Source organism: Rhopalosiphum padi, chromosome 1, assembly GCF_020882245.1.
Source record: "Rhopalosiphum padi isolate XX-2018 chromosome 1, ASM2088224v1, whole genome shotgun sequence".
NCBI classification, from domain to species: Eukaryota; Metazoa; Arthropoda; class Insecta; order Hemiptera; family Aphididae; genus Rhopalosiphum; species Rhopalosiphum padi.
In genome coordinates, this window is record NC_083597.1 from 2,386,050 (window position 1) to 2,407,548 (window position 21,499).

The window sequence follows — 21,499 nt, forward strand, 5'->3', positions numbered from 1 at the left end:
TGTCTGGATATCATTTGTTTAAACTTGTTTAACTTTTAGATTGGACTTTTTAACTTTTCCCAATGAAAGGGTTATTAATTATTATTATACGTCTACAGCAATAATAATAAAATATTACGACTTTAATGGAGAATTATTTTTTATGTTATACAACGATAATCATGGAAATTATTATCGTTTTGGATATTTAGTTTATAAACCAAAGTCAGTTGTTTAAAAAATGATTGGCTTTCCAGAGATTTATTATTGTATTAATCGTAATGCATGGAAAATAAAAATATTTGTATTGTTATTCCTGGAATTCATGGACATACACTCGACGCATATTCATGGTCGTTTTTTTACCTGATCACATTATTTAACAATAAGTTATCAATATAAATAATAATATAACTAATGAAAATTCCGTAAATATGACACGAATCGTTTTACGATCTCGTGGAAATTCTCCTGGACTTTTTTTTTAAATTCCAGTGCGCACCAACACTCAAACACAATAATAAATGTCCTGTAAATCATCACGTTTTTAAGTACCTCTTGCCACCAATAACGCGTTGTGTATATAAGTATCCCGCACTAGTGCAGCACCATAAATCATTTAAAGTAAAAAAACGTGGTTATAAAAAAGGGTAGCCGACAAAAAATTATTATAATATATATATATATATATTTATATTTTAGTGTCTAGTTATTTCAATATGCCCGAGTTCATTTTAAACAAGCTTGTATAGTTTTTATAGTCCCTCGCTATGTAGGCGGTCCCGTTTCCTTCGTCTAAAATGACATATGTCGAATGAGATGACTTCCTACTTGAATGACAATAACTATAATTTATCATATACATATTAAAAGGGTTTTAATAGCGCTGCATAATAATGTAGTTTACGTAAAGGTTTTAAAATACTAAAAGAAAATTATTACACTAAGGAGAAATAAATTTAATCGTAAAAAGTGCCTACCTATATTTAGTATTTAATTAGCCGAGTACCCGACTCTTTCAAATGTATGAGAGTCGCTTTTTAAAACACAATCTTATTTTTACATATCGCATCTGTAAAATATGCGTAAAACTTAATAAAAATATTAATAATAATAAAAAACGATAAAAACGAATGTGCATTTATGTTTGCTTAATAAACACATCATAATTGAGTAAAGGGTTTATAGGAAACGGGCCATTTTGTTGCATCACAAGATAAATTAAATATCTAATTAAAAAAATAATTAAAAAAATAATTTTTATTCTTAAATCGACCCAAACTGTTTGTTTTAATTTAATATAAATATATACTTTAAGTGCATAAAATAGTTATACATTATTTTTCTGCTGTTTTATTTTATTTTTATTTTGTTGTATCATGTAAGACGTATTTGGGTTAGTGATTTTTCGAAATTTTAGCAGGAAAACAAAGCAAATCGAATCGAATCTGAAGTCGAAATATCCACGCAACGACTTCATAAGTTAAAAGGCACCACAAGAGCACTCGACGTTCCTCGGTGTTTTCCATCTCTCGAGAATCTGTCGATTACGAGTGTTTGGTTTGCACAATGAATTCAAACGGCGGGGACTAGTGTTATTTTCTCATTTATTTTCGTTTACCGATTACGGACGGCCGCGCAATCGTCATCGCTGTACGTGATTCCTTCAAACAATCGTCCGACGCCCAAATACAATGATGAACAAAAATAACGCGTATCGTGTACGTATATCACATGTTATTATAACACAATAATAATAATGTGTATATTATGAATTGACCAACCGTCGTACAAATAATTGTTATTTCTTTTGGGTTCGGAGGGTCGCGTATATACAATAACAGACGCGCGCGCGTAATTTCAAAATATAATGAAATTTGCACGGTAGGCAGCCGCCGACCACTATAATAACTACTGCAGGGACGGACGAACAGTTTTTTTTTTTGTTTCATCAGCAATATTACAGAAAGCAATATCAAAATGAAAAAATTATTAATTTTCGATACAACTGCACAAGTTATATTATCATCATGACTACACGTTATTATACCCATTATCGCGGAGACCTATTATCCTCGATACACAAAAAAAATTGCTTTTTTCGAATTTTTATTGTGATACCTCAATGTTTTCCGAAGAATCGTCCGTTGAATAATTTACACAAAAAAAAAGGCTTACCATTTCAAAAATAGAAGTTTGTTTATTCGTGGAACACTTCGTAAGTAGTACAAAATATCTCAAGAATTTTATAGCACGGTCTTTAAGAATATTTAAAAATTCCAAAACTAATAATTGAAGAATAAATGGGAATGCGCATGTTCGGTGAATCACCTTGTATATTATATTTATGTATACATAATTATTATGATGGTGTTTATTATAACCTTAAAAGATTTTTTGTAAATATACACGTATTTTCATATTAATTTATTTGCATCTTTAAATATAATTTAATAGAACTAGTTTTCTTATACAGAGTGTCTTCAGTTAATTATATTGTTATATTGTTGTTGTTTTTTTTTTAAATTTCAAACAACAGTTCAGTCATTAAAATGTTAGATCGTATAATATGATACTATGGAATTAAGATGTATAAGTTTTAATCAGAAAGATACTTTTACTAGCAACCACATAAATTATTTATTTATTATTATTTTTTTTTTCGAGTCAACATTATGAACCTTTTTTCAATATTCATAATCATTATATTAAACCGTCCTATGTATAAATGTAACGGACAAGAGTTGTTATAAATCATTTTTATTATAATAGCTAAAAATACATATAATTGACCTTGGTTGAAAAAACTTACGTTCATATATACTATTATATTATATACATACTATGTACAATATATTATAACATAATACATAATATTATGCGTGTGCGTGTGTGTTTGTTCACATAACCGGTGTTACGAAATTGCTGTGTAAACCGCGATGTTACAATTCCGAATGGGAAAACAACAACGAACTGCAGAGATATTATTATTAAGACTCCGGTCGTAGACTTAACGGTCGAGAAACACGTACACGTATATTATGATAAAATAATAATTTCACGAGTCATTCGAAACAAATATTTTTGGAACCGGCAACGAAAATAATAATAATAAATATAACTGCACGAGAGGATTGAAAAAAAAAAACGATTCGCACCGAAAACACACGCGATCAAAAATTGAATTCTAACGCGAACTTATTTATAATAAATCTATGTGTTGTATGCTCAAAAAGATCTTGCGATCTTATTTTTGAAACACGTATCGGTGAATTTTGTCAAAATGCCTTTCAATAACGGGACCGAAGATATCAAAATTCTGATGCTAAAGGCCACGATAAAAAATTTCCTAGTAAAAATCCAAAATATTATAACAAACATTTTTTTTTCTCAACTTTTGTTCGATGATTTTATCAAAAATACAATTATAAAGAGGAAAATTAGGGTGTTCTGATAGAAGTACAAACTTTTAATCATTATAGTTTTTACATTATTACCCACTCTCTTCCCTAGTTAGTGGTTCTGGTTTATTATGAAAAAAGAAAAGAGTTTACGTAATGCCGATAACTTCTTCGCAATAAAATTTAAAAATATATATTGGACTTTTATATATTGTTAATTATACCTACACGTCATGCAATTTAGTTATAATATTTAATTAAAATAATTTAAAACAAACGTGTACAATTTAGATGAAAAATTAATTAATCTACTAAAAATATTTAAGGATAATAAATTAAGGTAATGTATAATTGAATACAGAATCAATTCATTTTAGATTTTCAATATTCTTAATAGCTATTATGTAATAGTATGCTGTAACCTTGTCCCTTACAAACTTGTAAAAATAAAATTGGTGGATAAATAAATACATTTTAGTCAAGAATTTTCCTAAACTACTCTTCATATCCATAGTTGATATGCCAGTATGATACATCATTTTATGAATAATATAGTGGCGCACTGGCACTCGCAGTAATATATTATGTATATAAACAGAATTGTAAATTTTTACATATTGATGAATTCAAAATAAATGATTATATTATACAAATTGTATTCTAGTTATATCAACGTACAATATTTTATTTTGTATATCTTAGACTTTAGTTTATACTTCGTAAATATACGTAAATTCATGGTTTTATTCGTTAATTTTTTTTAATTTCATATCGGGAGTGAGTAAAAAAAATTGAATTTGTAATTTATACTAATATCTATCCGATAGATTCTATCGTATAATAAATATTTTATTACTCAATATATTATTTATAAATTCTTTCAAAAAATATTTTATTTTTTTTTTCACAATAAACTCTTGAAATTGTAGTAGTTTATGCATATTATTATTTATTTTGTTAGTAGGTGCGTGTCAAGTCATAAACATACTTGTGAATTTATTTTATTTACCTTTTTTTTTATTTTCGGCGCATATTTACCGATATTTGAGTGCATCAGTGTATGTGTATTTCCTGGTTTTTTAGTGAATTAAATTCACAAACTTCAAAATAAATAACAATGCCGATTTAACGCTGCCCCTAAGCTCTTCGTCGCCCGCCAGATACGGCTTCTATATTATACATAGCACACATGTATGCCATATAATATATAATTCTCGTACAAATATTTATACGATGTACATACACATACATACGTCACGTTGACGAAGTATTTGTGGGTTCGTTGCAGAAGCGTACTCCGCGCGTCAATATCTTTTAGACGTTTAAGTGGCGACGAGACGCGAATTCGTAGAGATTCCGTCTCGTATCAGACGTTTTGCGCGGGAAGGGTTGACAGATGTGTAGACGTTGAAACCCGTCAGAGCTATCGAATGCGATGACGGCGTATAATAATATATATAATAATATAATATATAAGGTATATATATAATACCACATACACTCACACACCAAAAAATGCATTCACATAATATTATTATATAGACGACGCGATTTCCGACATACGCGATTTTTCAGTCGAGGGGTTGGGAAATGAAAAAAATAATTCACGCTTTTTATCCTTGGCATCTCTGCCGCACTGCAAAAACGAGCATTTTCACTACGCATCGCGACAGGAGCTGGTCCCGCACAATAATATCTTTTCAGTTCGACGAAAATACTGAATAAGACCATATTATAATGACATTACTTATAGTTTGTAATACTATAGACTATTGCCCGATATTGTTCGGGGAAAAATTGAAAAAAATATAAGATCTGGACTATTTACGTGTACGTCGGTTTTGGTGTATCTATCTCAGTGAACGAGCAAATCGGCGTTGGCGTACTTCGATTTGTGAACTAATTACATAATTGAGATGGGCGACCGCCTGTGATGGACTGTTTTTTTCCATGGTAGGTATATTCCCGGACGTAATAATTACTTTCAACGTTTTTCTGCAGATTGCTTTAAGAATGAATATCTGAAATTTTCGTCCGAATTGGTCTGGTAGTTTTTTAGTATATAAGTCGCAAGCATAAATTCATTTTTATATATAAATAGAGATAGATTATAAGATATATCTTTTATTTCTGTAACCAACAACGTTTACAATTATCGTGATCCAAAACGTAATTCCTACATAAACTATACCCGATAGAAACCTTTGTATATAAGTCGAAAAATTAATCTATAAAAACACTCACCGAGTCTCGATAATAGAAATACGTGTGCAACATTTGGTACCTATTTAACAATAACTGGTTCCAGAGATTAGTGAGTACTAACAAAAGTACAATCGTTTTTTTTTTTTTTTTTTTAATTATACATAATAATATTTAATGTGTACCTGCGCGTGCACAAGTATGCTACACTATAACACCGACCATTTGGGTTTCGGTTAATCCACGCAATCGTCGTGACGACAATTTTTGTTACTCCACCTAGAGTTGCAGTGTAACAATATTATAATAGCAGGTGCTCACGGTTTACCGATGTGTACATACCTAGCACACTGTAGGTATATGCGATATATTAAAATAGCTGCCTGCGCGTGTGCGCTCAGTGCATTTTCCAATCTATTATGCACATTATATTAACACATGCGTAGGTATAATGAATTATATATATAGGTTCGCGCCTTGTATGTTTTGAATTTTTTCGCGTCGACGGTATTTATATATACGTATACAGGGTATTTCTGCGACAACGTCACCCATATGGATGAAGAGCGAAATGAACACAAAAATTGTTATCCCCTCCAAGGTGAATTCAAAAACGAATACTGCAGGATATCCCACTAGCGAAATTTTCACGGCAATACTGATGATAATAATATGCGTAGCATTATTACCTGCTGAGTCTACCCGCCGATAACTCCGTCAGCACTATATCGCCGTTGCGAGTTTGTATCGATAAATATGTGTCCATCTGTATTTATACGTCACAGTGCCTATTGACATATATCATGTTAGGTTAGCGTTAAATACATATTATTATTATATCTATAACAATAACACAAACAATAACAACACTAATTTTCAAGGGTCACTTCACCGAGCGTGTGCGTTTGTCCTAACGGTGACACTATCGTTGTAGAAACAGCATCCTGTATATTATATGCGCCACACCCTCCGGGAGTTTTGCGCTATATTTGTCCTGTGAAAAGATAGTCTTGTTTCATGTTCTCCGAGTGTTGTACTCACGCAAATATATCGTACGCCCGATGTAAGTACACAATATATGACAATATATAGATTAGGTTATGTATACGTGTGTACGAGACGAGAGCTAAACGATTGAACCGTGACCAATAACGCGTTACCTACGACATTATAGCACTTTTAACATCATAGCCATATTATGCTATAATAATGTATGCACAGAAATACGCCTTTAAATCGTAGAGCACCTACTTGAACTACTTACGGTAAAATGTCGCGTTTTAATAGGTCGATTCGACTATTTAAAAAATATATTATTTAGACGCGCACAAACAGTGTTTGTAAAGAAAAATAGAAATTTGCAAGTAATTTTGCCGGTGACCTGAGGTCTGTAGTCATCGTTTACACAGTTATTTTTTCGATATTAAAGTATAAGATATCAATACAATGTGTAATACTGATATATTACTGTGTATTACCAAATAAGGCGCACAGGTAGTTAGAAATCCAGAAAAATATTGATTTTTTTGTCATTGGTGTCTGCCGTCTCGACGTTAACGAGTTCACCGTTAAAGTAATCGAATACTTGATATTCAAATAAATAGATACTCATTTTGGTGCATATTATAAGATACAAACGCTATTTTTTACTACCAACTACCTGGGATGGTATAAATTACAAATTTTTATTTTTGGTGTAAATTATAAATTCTCGAGCCAATACGACTCGCAACAAAACGAGCTTAGAATATTATAATATCATCTTAAAACCTGATCAGAATGCAATTTTTAGCTACAGGTGTCAGGTCGTTGCAATTTTAAAATATATTGTTCCGTGAGAAAACTGCAACATAACGAGGAGCGAAGAAATGAATCATTACATAAACCGCATGTACATATAATGCATATAATACATAATATTATAATAACCGGTGGCGTTATTACAATATTATTACGTCGCCATATTATCACAACAAGCTGTATTTTAAATTTTAATCCGACCTGTTTTCGGGGGCGTCTTCGGCGCGTGCGAAAATATTTCGTAAAATATCACATATAACACGTATAATACGAAATCGCATTGGAGGAAATGTAAAAAAGCGACAGACCGTGCACCAATCGAACACCGAATTCATACGTTTCAACCGGTTGTTGTGCCGATGTCTTTACGCTGTCTACGTTTTTTATAATATTATTACAATTAATTTAAACAGCATAATCGCCGCCAGACATTACCACAGACGTCTGGTAAAACGACGAACGATATTATTATAAAACAACTCTTGGGTTGTGAGATTCGTTACAAAAACAAAACGAAAAAAATCAAAAATATTTACGTTATTCGTGTTTTAGTTTTTTTATCGTCTCTTCGTTCGACCCAAATACCTCTGCCGCTTAATAATATAATACGGTTTACTCGGGTCAGTGTCGTCGTCGAGAAAAGTATATTATTTTGTGTGTGCGATAATAACTATAGACTACCGTCGACGTAAAAATGCACACATACAACACCTATTAGTATTATTAAAGTAATATGCATTTGTACAACCGTTTATAATAAATTACTGTTACAATGAGAACGTATAAAAAAATTTAAAAAAACGTTACGAGCTCTCCACTCGATACTTTAATAATATTATAATTGTTAATACGCCGCCGCCGTAGTAGTAGCTATTATAACACGATGTTATACTACACACGTCGATGAATGAATCGCATAGATTCTGTAGTAGTAGGTGTGTAATAACATAGTAAAGTTGTAGTGAGATTAGAAAGAGAGAATATAATACGACTCCGCCGCGCCGTATGTGTAAATAGCAGTGTATTCGATATCGTATATTTTAGTGTTGGGCATAAAGTTGAATAACTCGGAAAGTCTGTGACGTGTTCGTGGGTATAGACAAGTACATATATAATAATAATAATAATAATATTATATTGTACGCACAGCGTGTTGTGCGTGTGCGCGTGGCTGCCGTTGCACAACCCAAGACGACGTACCTACTACTTATTTATTTATTTTTTCATAATAAATAAAATACATACATTATATATATATATATATTAATTGCATTCAATTATAATATAATATGTACTCGTAACAGATCGGTATAATTGTGAGTTATTTATTTATTTTTTATTTTTATATTGACGATTGACGACAACCGATAGGACACGGGTAAAAGTTACGCGATCGCTTTTTTTCCAGCGACCAATCGCCGTCGCCGCAAACGCGGTATAGCCTATTATTACCTGGTTTGTTACAAGGTTTTCGATTTTCACATTAAAACGTTATACTTTTCAAAACGGTAACCGTTTTAGACTAACCTATATAATTTGAACAAGGGTATCGCGGAGATGTGGTTATTATTAAATCAGTGTTCTATTTCAACGTGTCTAATGCCGACTAATAATAGGTTATAAATTATGAGAATATTGTAAACATGTTATTTGAGAATCTGTAACGAAAATACGCGTTGCTAATGTCCAATTAAAATACAAAACTTTTAAATGTATACTTAAAAGTGAACTTCGTTGAGTTTTTTTCAAATTGTTACGCTTAGACATTTGTGAGGAATCGACAATAAACCAATTATTTTTCTCCAACTGTCTTAAACAAATATTTAAATCTAAAAGTTTGATTATTTTTTCATGTTATACTAATATATATATATATATATATGTACAATAAACAATAAACAAAAAAATAGTAGATATAAACCAAACCAATATAATAACAAATAATCGATTTATTTTTAACTGTGCTACGCTGATTTATTATTCTAAAATCTTATGTATATACGAGTATATTATATACATTAAATAAAAACTGAAAATACTTCAGCATTTATCATAATGGTTTCGTGAATTTGTGAAGCCGCGATCGTAAAATAAAGAAATAAGCTGAATGATCGAATTCGTAATGACATCTTATAAAAACGGATAACATACGTCATCTGAATTTGATTGACATGTCATGCCATATTATTTTTGATTTAGTATAATATATTAACGACAAAAGTTTTTAAGCTATTATTTTAGTAGTATTTAATGTTTAAATATTTTGGGGATAATGGGAAATGTACACTAGTATTACTATACGCTATTATATCCAAAAACAACATAAAAGTTCAGAAAATTAACATAAAATATTTGTGTTTATATAAACAACAATTTTTCAAATGAACAATACAATTTTTTAGAGTTGTATGGAAATCAGTTACATTTATTATGTACAATGCTCTTTCAGACACACTTGTTTATTTTAAAATATCATATACTATTTTTTACATTTAATATGACTAAAAAAATAAATAAATGAAAAATGTTAACCGCATTACACAATAAGTTATAAAGACGCTATACACTTATACGTCTCATTACTCCCGTAAACACAATATATATTACTAACACAGACAATATTATTATAATAGGCAAAGCGATATATTTTCCCCGCGCGTACTTTATATTATAAGATTGTAGCTACCCTATATAACTTACAATTCAAATCAGTAATAATTTCAATTTAGAAATATTTTCAGAAAATAACTTTTTAAGACATTATTAAAATTTGTAATCATTTAATTTAAAATCCAAGCGAAAAAATTGAAAATTCATGTATTTTTTTTTTGTAATATTAGAGTAAGTACCGTGTAATAAAATATTGTTAATATTTAAAAGAAGCTAATAATACGTATGTCGCTTAGAGATTAATAAAAAGGAAATAATTCGATTTTAGAAAGATTAAAAAAATTCGATTTTATTATGTTTTTCTATTATTAAAATTAATGACCTTTATTGCCTATACTTATACAAATGAAAACAATAATTATTGTTGTCTTATACATTATTTAATGATATATTTTTAGTTATTAGGAATCAAAATCTATTAATAAATATATTTTATTATTTAGTGAAACATAAACAAACATCTAACCTTGGTCGGTCGGTTCAATAAACTTCAAGGGGCTGTATGTTGGGGACCCCTGATTTACACAAAAAACAAAAAATATATGGGAAAGAACATTTTAGATCTGTCCCGCATGCTTCGTCTTAGAAAAATCATCAGCTGGAGATGAACATTCGTTGTTGATTCAGGACTCCCTCGGGTATATGGGCATGTGGGTAACAATGTAAAAAAAAAAAAATATCACCACCCGGACGATCGCGCGGAAACCGGTTCGCAACTTACACGGACCATTGGCCACGCAGAATCGACGGATCCCGCGCGCGTTATCTTCCCGTACAATATTATAAGGGTTTGAATGATGTCTTCATTGTCGGTTTTCGACACACAACATTGTGTCGTCCGACCTTTGTCTCCGGACGAGGGGTGGCCAAGAGTTCACAACACTGCGGGAAAACGCGGGCCGAGTGAGCACATGGCTCCACTCTCGATGATACTACGGTGGGTAATACTTCCGTAATAATACGCGGTGCGTCTAATCCCGAGCACCTACCGTACCCAACTAACCTAACCGTATAAATGAAACACTATAAAAGGAGCATAATATTATATTATTGTAGGTAGGTAGGTACTCATAAAATATCATAAACAATGATCCATTTAAGTGTAAACACTCGTTATTTTCAAAAGTTTTAAGTTTTTTTAATAGTAAATATTTTTTGTTTATACAATCATATTAATAATATATAATACTTCAAAACAACAATAATAATGAAAAAAATTCACTTTTTATCGTTATAATTGTTTATACTTTTTCGAATGTTAAAAAAAATATAAATATATATAATTTCATATTCTAAAATATTTATAGAAGCATTTCGAAAATTTCAAACGAGTATAGTTATTTAGCTAAATTTATTTAAGGTTGTAGTGTGACAATGGTCACCGCGAAAATATGGTACACTACTCAACTCTTCCAACTACTTTATAAAACCTATAAATAAATAAATTTTACTAAAAATTCGATTTATATGCATTGAATACTCTAGAAAATATTCTGCATAGGAATGTAAAATTAAAAATGTATGGGCTCATTCAAAAAAGTAAAAATGTAAAAAAAATAGAATGATAAAAAATGTAAAAATATAATTTTATTTAACAATTTTACTTTAAAATTACATTAAATTATATAAACAAAATATATGCAAAAATTTAAATTGTTTCGAAATAATAGATAATTACATGAATCACTCTGCATAGAATAAGACGGTCTTATACTATGTTATACTTGTTTACTGACAATATTCCAAAGCATATTAATTAAAATCGCGTCTGTTTGGCAGCATTATAGGTATTATAATGATACATAATATGTTAAGTCTTCTTATGGGTGCGTTTAGAACTGTATACTCAAAGTCAACTAAACATGTTCAAATCCGATTTGACTCTATACTGACTAATTAACTACATCGCTGATATATTTTGCCAGTTTGAAGTTTATATTATTGTATATTTATATTCACGGTGAATCGGAAAATGTTTTTCATTCATTATAATTAACTTTCAACAACACTGCAGCTCACAAGACCATAATACATAATAAACTCATGCTACACTTTTAATGGTGTAGGTTTCGATTTTACTATTTTTTTTTTTTACCGCTTAACCATCGGTTGTACATTTAGCTTTCATATTTAATTAGCTGTATATGATATACAAACTACTTATTACAAAACGTTTGGTTTTAACTAAATAGCTTGATATTCATAAATTTAATATTCTCCATTTTACGATAGGTTCATAAAAATAATAGTTTAAAAAACTTTCATAATGATGGTTTTAATATTATATTTATATAGTAATTTTTAATTGAGTTGTTTTTATTGCGTATAAATATACAAGCGTTTACTCCATCTAGTATTTCAGTTTTTTACCAAGTACAGATACATATATATTGAGTAAAAACATTAAGAATTTCTTTTAAAGATATACATTAAAATATTAAATATTACCAACAAAATATATAAGTGCGCGTAAATATTATTAAATATAGCGATTTACTTTTTAATTAAACCTTAACATTAACATATTACTTTAATGTACTTGAAAAAATTAAAGCAATGTCGTCTGGTGTAAATAGACTACGTTTAGTTTAAATATCGTTAAAAAATAACTTAAAATATGTTAAAAAATATATTTTATGCTTAAATTCATAAAAAATAAAAAAAACTATGGAAAAAAATAAAAACACTTTACAAAACATAGAAACCATGTTGGTTAAACGACGTCTCGTCTCACTTCACTCACCTTGACGCTCTGAATTATTAGTGTTATTATAAATCTAAAAGCATTGATAAATCATGGTATTTGAAAAACGTGAGGAGATTTCGATTTACTAAAGTGGTTATAAGGCATTTGAAAAATGTTAAGTATTCATAAAAATAATTTATGAGAAAATATTTGTAAAATGTATTAAATACAGTAACGAATATAATTACAAGTAACCTTGTACTATTAATAATGTTAAAATAAAATAATTTGAAATTACCAATTTTATCAACTTTATTAACTTAACCTAACCCAACCTATAACAATATACATATAGGTATTATTGATTTTAATGAAATACTATACTAACTTGATTATTTTTTTAAAACACATATAAATCGAATCAACATAAAATTGAAATATATTCAGAATACTGCCAAAGACGTATTTAGAGAGAAGGCGATTGCTCCAGGTGGAACTTTTTAAATTAATATTCAATATATTAAATCAATATTTGCAGCCATATATTATGTATATAAATATAATATAAAATTATTATTACGATCCTAGCTAGTTTTCTAATAGATATTAATTCATTTCTGCTAAATAATATTGGCTTATCGAACATTGAATAATAAATGCATGTTTATTATTTGAATTCGTTTTTTTATTTAGTTATAGTACATAATATACAATGTTGATTTTTATTTACCGACTTTAAATAAAATCTTTAATATACGTTAGATTAAGTTATTTTGGCTCTTAGCTATATATAAACGCCTTTTTAATTCGCATTTAGGCTAATGCGCGTTAATTATTTACGATTGATAACATTTCGAATTGACTCTAATGCGCTTAATATTAAAAATTGTATATAAACGTGACAAAAGTTGACATTCAAAAAGAGGGGTGGAAAAAATTAGCATTATAATGTGAATACTTTAAATAAATGCCTGCAGATTTGTTAGTTTGCTATGTCCTAGTATAGGTACATAACGCATAAGTATATAAGTACACCGTCCGGCAGAAAATATAATAATAATATATTATGCTTTAGCGTTTAGTGTAACAATCACTTTCGACTAGTTTTTTTTAATATAATATTATTAGTATGGTGTTATGAGTATATAGTATTCTCCAAACTCCAGGTAAATAAAGTTAGTAATAATAATGTACTTTTTTCTCTGACAAAACTGATGTACCCTAGCCAAACTTCAACTGTATATTCGATTGATAATTTTTTTTCGGTAAAGATTGACTTACGATTAATATTTATTATAGGTGGTATGAATGGTTCACGGTTATGTTGTCAGTTATATTATCATGTCGTGTCCAAAAGTCGATCTCGGCCTAACTCGAGAAATCTTCTGGTATATTATGGTAAGTGAAATATATCATGATTACAACGGCTAATCGGAATACGATAAAAATTCATACGACACAACATATAATATTGGTGAGAAACTGGCTTTACCCACGAACAAGTAACCACAATATTTTCGTTGGTTAGTAAAAACGGTTGTCACAAATCGTTTCTTCCGCGTACTTTCATGCTGTCCAATTTTCAGCGATTTTCGATCAAACCATATCGTATTTTCGATGTGTTGTGCGCAGTGTATAACGGTATTCCGGCTAAACGAGTCTTGTGCGATGAATACATAATACAGGTAAAGTATACATTTGCGAGCTTTGTCACTGCCAGTTTCCTGAGTATGTCATTTATATTTGATGCCTTGTCCTAGGACATCTCTGTGGACATTATTTATAAATTATAATATAATAATTGTATTGGCGTGGAAACAGCATGGTAAGCATAAACATATACGTATGAAAAATCCAACAAAAAAAAATCTTGATAAAATAGTCACGTTATGGTTAATCCTTAAATGCTATAAAAAAATATTTAAAAAACAGTTATATTCAAACTTCACATTTCTAAAAATTATAATCTGAATAAATTTATAATTTAAGAAAACAAATGGGTTTAGCTTGTTTAAACAACTACTGTATAATATATATAGTGAATATAGTAAGTGTAATAAGTGAACCAGAGACGTATTTTTGTTCTATAGATGTGATAAAAGAATGAAGAACTAAAGCGTAATTTTGTTTTATACATCCATGTTTATTAATTTTTACTGTCGAAAATTTATATTTATAATGTTAGGTTTGGGAGGGGAGAAATGGGGTGAAATATTACTCCTCAATATTGCAGTCAAATTATGCATATAGACGAAATACGTTCTAGTTATTATCGCGGAGGACTTCACTCATCCGATCCGATTTTGATGGGAAACAAACATTGGTGGTGATGTGCATTATAGGGTGTTACTATGGTGACAATCACTAAAGCGAATAACACTACAGTGCCCGAAATATATAATATTGATACATCAACGTCACATTAAAATAATTAATAAAAATGATTAAAATCATAAATAAATATGTACTTTAATTTTTTTTTCAAATAAAATAATCTAAGTACTGGTCTTGGAAAACAAAGCGTTGTTATAAAATATTATTAATGTGAGCACGAGTATACCGCATAGATGGTCAATATCAGATCGAACGTGTTTCCCACCTGCAACAATCGACAAAACTACGTCGTTTTAAACAGTTTTTTCCTACATGCAAATAAACTCTATAGGTTATTATTGGTCATTTGGTCATACCATTATTGTACCTATTTATGGTAGTGCGTAATTTAATTTTGAAAACTCGTAACCATTAAAATGGATTTAAAAATAAAATGCGAACACCGGCGAGTTTCGCAACGTTTATGTTTTATATTATACCCAAATATTTTCTAATTCCACATGCCAAATTCCCAATGTATATATATTTATAATATGATAATATTGTTTTTTTAATACCTTCAATTTTATAATCCAGTGCCGATAACGCGTACAAAATAATAATAATAAAATATTATTAACTTGACGTAATCCGACATACATCCATCCAAATCGTTATAATACGAGATTTTTTTTTTAAATTTGTTTTTTAAACGTTTAATTTGTGTTTGGAGAAAGCATTCCCATACGTTTTATTAGTTTGTTTGCATTAAATAACGTTTTGGTGTTGTGTAACCGTTGCAGATGACTATTCATGAAGCGTATGTAATAATAATAAAATATATATCTTCCAATTAGGTAAATTAAAACAACATTTCAGAGATATTATATTATATAACGAAATTACTCATTTCAACGGAAATGTATTATTTAAAACACGAATTCCAATAATTTATAGCTATAGAACAGTAATAATAATTATTATTATATAGGTACACGATTATTGCATAACCGTGCACAATACCAATACATTATATTGTTATCGACCGAAAAAAACTCGAGTTTATTGGTTTATAGGAACCAGCACGACTCTTTGAATATATTTGTGACGTTATTGATAGTTTTAGATGAAAACAAATTAATAGAGCCAAATATACCTATATAAACATCAGTGTGACTTAGTGACTTCAACGTTAAGCAGAAGGACCGCGAGTGTTTAAACGAGGTGGTGGTCTGCATACATTGATTACTGGAGACTTCAGTTTAATACGTGACACAATAATAATAAACGTGAAATACGCCGCGTATAAACACTGCTGACATTGAATTGAGTCCCGCAAATACTTTTGGGTTATCGAAGTTGAGTCCTGGCCAATATTGTTAGGTTGTTGTGTAGGAGTTGAGTCCTTTCAACCTATTATTGATTGCTGAAATTGTTTTTAATAATAATAATAACAATTATGTTTTTAAAATAATAATAATTATGTGTAATATAATAATGTTAATAATTAAATAGAGGCTGGTAAAAATTTAAACAATACAGATTTCAAAAAGTCAAATCTCCAAATTTGCTTATTTATATATATTTTGTTTGTCCGGTCCCGTAAAAATTTTTCTTTTTCCAATGTTTCTTTACATGGTCTCTTTACTTTGCTTTTTAATTTTATATATTTATAAGATTGTATTCCCAGAAGAGTTTCCACAAGAATAAAAATATTTGAATGTCCCGAATGAAAAAAAAACATTTAATTTTGAATGAATTTTACTGTGTAGGTATAGTTATGACATTTCATGGACTCAATTCAAACACATAAGAGTAGCATGAACTCAATTCAATATCACCGATAAACATGAGTTTTTCGACGGTTGCGATAGGTACGCATGGCCCGACTGCTCGTCTCTCTTGGAAAAAAAATAATTTGTTTGACTTGGAATCTACCCGGGTAACGTAAATCCGACCGCGATCGTGTACTATTGTTATTATAATAAACACCGATAACCGCGGCGTAGCCTCAAACACTTTGCGCTCGCATTGTGCGTGCGTATAAAATAGTTCTTTAATTGACTCGGCGTCGTCGTACCCCGCGATGATGTGTATAATATATAGGCGTCGCCCGGCGATTTTCTTCGCACGAATTCCGAAACGTATTATTGTTGTAACTCATTTTTTTTGGGGGTCAATTTTACCAGCCGCCGTTGCGGTTTTTGCACCGATCACACACGCCGCACAATAGGTCGGCAGGTATAGGTACACGCGGAATACTCCCCTAAGACGAGCACCCGAGAGGTATACCCGCGAACAATACAATATAATATACACCCGATATAACAATAATATGATATTATGTATACATTTTGTACACCCGTATAATACACGTCCGGCTTTGCTGCAGCTGATGCTTTTACCGCGGTTAATACGCAAAACCGACTCACAGTGTACACACTGCACTCGCTCCACAGTTCTCTTCCTTGAGTAAGTACACCGGTACATAGACTCGCACACATATATTTGTATTAGGCTTGAGCGTGTATGTACTATATATATATATATATAGTGTTCTCTAATGTGGGCAAGACACGTTTTTTCGTGAAAAAAATATATACGCGCGCAATATATACCTATATATATATAGGTGAATACTATGGCAATACTGCGGGCGCTTACGGCGTTCCACGGAGAGCATTGTTGCACGCGTCTGACTTTGACACCAGCGCGGTGGCGCATACGACGTTTGCGCAACCAATTGTCGACCAATATAACCCAAATATAATCCAATATAACCCCTCGGAACACGACTTTTCTTTCACTCGAACAAAAGACACACGCATATATAAATATATTATCGTGCACTACGCAGTCGCATATAAAATGTACAATACTGCAGAAATAAGTCACACGCGCGAGTGTGTGTGTGTGCGCGTCGTATCTGCACTGATATTGCGCGATAGCCGACGACGTTTGCGAGATGATTGTCTCGCATACGATATTATTATAATATGTCGTCGGACTTGGGGAAGCAGCAGCAGCAGCAGCAGAGGAGAAAAGTTTCGCTGCCGTTATTATCATTATTGTTGTAAATCGAATTCGGATAAATCGCGAATATTGCGAGAGCTTATAAAGGGCCCCGCTAACAGTCGGCACCGCGACCTCGCACAAAGGTCCGTGCGCGCAACACAGCATTTTATGCAGGGCACGCCTATTATAGAAACGTTTCATGCCGTTTGTCTATGTAGGTACGCGGAGATATAATATATAGCGCATGCGGCTAGTGTTGCTTATTTTTCAAACTCTCATTCGACGTATACGGCACTATAATAATATTATTATACGGTGGTGATCCTCACGACAACGGACGATAGACGGTGCCTTATACATATAGTTAAGGTCCATATAAACGCGTATATACTGTCGGAATGCTGCAGGACCGAGCATAGTAATAATAACATAATATATCGTACAATGTTAAACCATATAGGCATAACATACGTATTATATAGACGCCCTATATAGCGATAGCACTCTACTTTTACTTATTGTAATTATTATTGCATTGAATATTGATGACACGGCACCAGCAGATATATTTAATTTGAATGTTATACTCGTATTTTATCCGATATTATCAATAGTATTTGAATTAATTTATAATATTTAATACACCTTTGTTGTAGCTATCCTTATTTATCCTTATTATTGTATCTTAATACGATACTATTTTTTATCAGTTGCTATAACGACTATACATCGGTAGAATTTTACTTTATTTTATGACTTTCAATAATAATACGAGTATTTAACACTATACAATACATAATACAAACAAATATTTTTAATTTTCATAATTATTACTTAACAGTTATTACCACTTAGGTATTCAGTTGATTTTAGAACTTAAATTAGGTAGAGGTATCTTATATTATTACATCATTATAATAACACCATAATACTTTAACAGTTGTGACTGTACAGTACCTACACCTTACATATACTATACGCATCGTTATACCAGGACATAAATTAAGTTATTAATCCCATAAAATCGAAAACGATTATTATTATTATTATTATTATACCTGTATAATAACATATAGTTGCCCACTAAAAAGCTAAAATAGTGATCAGTGCAGAAATTGTTTTTGTAGTTTTCGTTTCTATGTCTGTAGTAAGATCATGATCTTATGTTGCAACATTATACAATTGTCAATAAAACAAAAATCGGCATCACTCATATCACTCACATCGATCGGCTTGTAATAAGATAATAATAATATATTACAGATAAATCATATCGTAATGTAGACGGCAGATTCACGCAATAAGCAGACTCGATAACTATTTTTTCGAAAAAAAACCGTTTTGAAACAGACGATGAGTTTGTTGGAAAGTGGGCGTGGATCAACGAACGAATCGTAAAAATATTTTATAATTTGCAAAACGCTGATTCACAAACGTTTTGAACGAATGTGCTTTATTTTATTAATTAATATTCAACTTTTATCCGAACCCTCCGCACATAATATTATAATATTGTCATTATATTAGCAGATAAATATATTTGTCGAAAACCGTTGTGGCATTTGGAAGAATGCAAAATGTTCGCGATAAACGAAACACGATAATCCGGTTTTTGACGTAGCTCTTTATCAGAAAAATTTATAATAATAATACTTTTAGTAATAATATGCAATGTACGTCATAATAATAAATTACACACACACACACACACACACATATTTATATACAGAGTGATTCACCAAGCACGCTAACCCCCATTTTTTTAATTTAATAATGAATTTATTCAAATCATGAATTATACAATTTTTAAATTTACTTAAATACCATATTTTTAAATTCTTGAGATTTTTTATCTTAATGGAGTGTCCTGTAGCGATACAAAAGTCCGGTTTTCTAATAATAATTTACTTTTTTAGTGTTCATTATTAAGCAAATAATTTTCTTTTTTTTTTAAATAACCGACGTACTTTATTCAAATCTCAAATGTGCAGTATTCAGTTAATATAACGTTTATAATAAGGAGATAATAGTCCTAAAAGTTGTTTTACTAAAATATAAAATAAGTGTAGTATATTATTGAATTTAGTGCTTATTAAATTTAATATGTTGATGGTTTAATATTGATATATTATACAGTTTTAACATCACCTTAGTCTCCGTATTGTCTACACCCATTATAATGGTACTATTATCATAAACGTATAATTAATACAATTAACCGATAAACTAAACGTTTAAAATGATGAGAATTTCAAAACATTGTCTTAAAATATATTTGCGTAGACTGCGATATTAAAAAAAAATAGGGTGAACGTGATTGGTTAATTACCCTGTATAGTAGTTATATTGAATATATTTTATTTAAAAATACATCTCGACATTCACGTACTTATACGGCGTATGTGTAAACGACGACGATAAAATATTATTTTAAACTGGTGTCCGACCGTAATAATAATAATAATAATAATAATATAACGACGATATTATAATATCATTATCGTCGGGACTTTACGGCGGGGACTCGGGTGTTAGTTGCGAATGTTTGTGTCCGTCTTGTCCACCTGTAACTTCATTACAATAATATGATTATGTGTATTACGAGTGTAATGATTATTATTCGCCCACACGTACTGAACCTACGTATTTACAACACTGTTGGTGTAATTTATCTGTACACAATTATTACGCTTAACGTGTGGGTATTAAAATATGTCTAACGAGCATTCAAAAGCCGTTGACGTGGTGACGACGTCGATGTTAATAATATCATGTATATTTGGTCGTCTCAGTCTCATAGTTATATTGAAATATCACAGGAGAAAAATAATTCGTGATCTCAGTTTTGACTTTGATAGTTATAGAGAAATTTACTTGGACGTATTAAAAATAACAACACTATATGGTCATACCAAGAATAGGTATATACCATAAACATTATTATGGATGGATACGCGTGTGATTACACCTAATGGGTTTTTATGAAATTTTAATGGCTTTATATTAAAATATTATTATGCCGTCGTTTATGTCAACAAGTATTGTTATAGTCGTTATAGTAATGTTATTGAAAGTGTTAAACAAATTAAATTTTTAAAACAAACAACATAATAGTTAACGATAAAAATGTACGCGTTTTATTAGGTATAATATATTATTAAAAAAACATGTCAGTGAAACTCAGAATAAAAAAGTTCAAATTATCAAGATAAATGTGCTGCAAACTAATATTATTTAGTTATTTATGATTTCAGAAAACCGTCAAACTTTCTAAAAATTATAAATTTTTTTTTAATTTTGGCATACTTACTTATTTTTACCGATCAGGTTAGATTACACATAGTAGATAATACGAAACAAAGTTCTATACGAAAACCGCTGTTTTTTCAACACATTTTAAAAACAATATAATATTAAATTTACATGCTTAACT

At 30.2% G+C, this 21,499-nt stretch overlaps 1 long non-coding RNA gene across 1 annotated transcript in view; it reads right to left on the reverse strand.

Moving 5' to 3' along the window:
- Positions 1 to 10,972, reverse strand: part of LOC132917187 (uncharacterized) — a 202,422-nt gene extending 191,450 nt beyond the window's left edge. Inside the window, exon 1 of the long non-coding RNA XR_009660255.1 lies at positions 10,519 to 10,972. This is a non-coding gene — a long non-coding RNA (uncharacterized LOC132917187). The remainder of the gene's footprint in view (positions 1 to 10,518) is intronic.
- Positions 10,973 to 21,499: the final 10,527 nt, after the last annotated feature.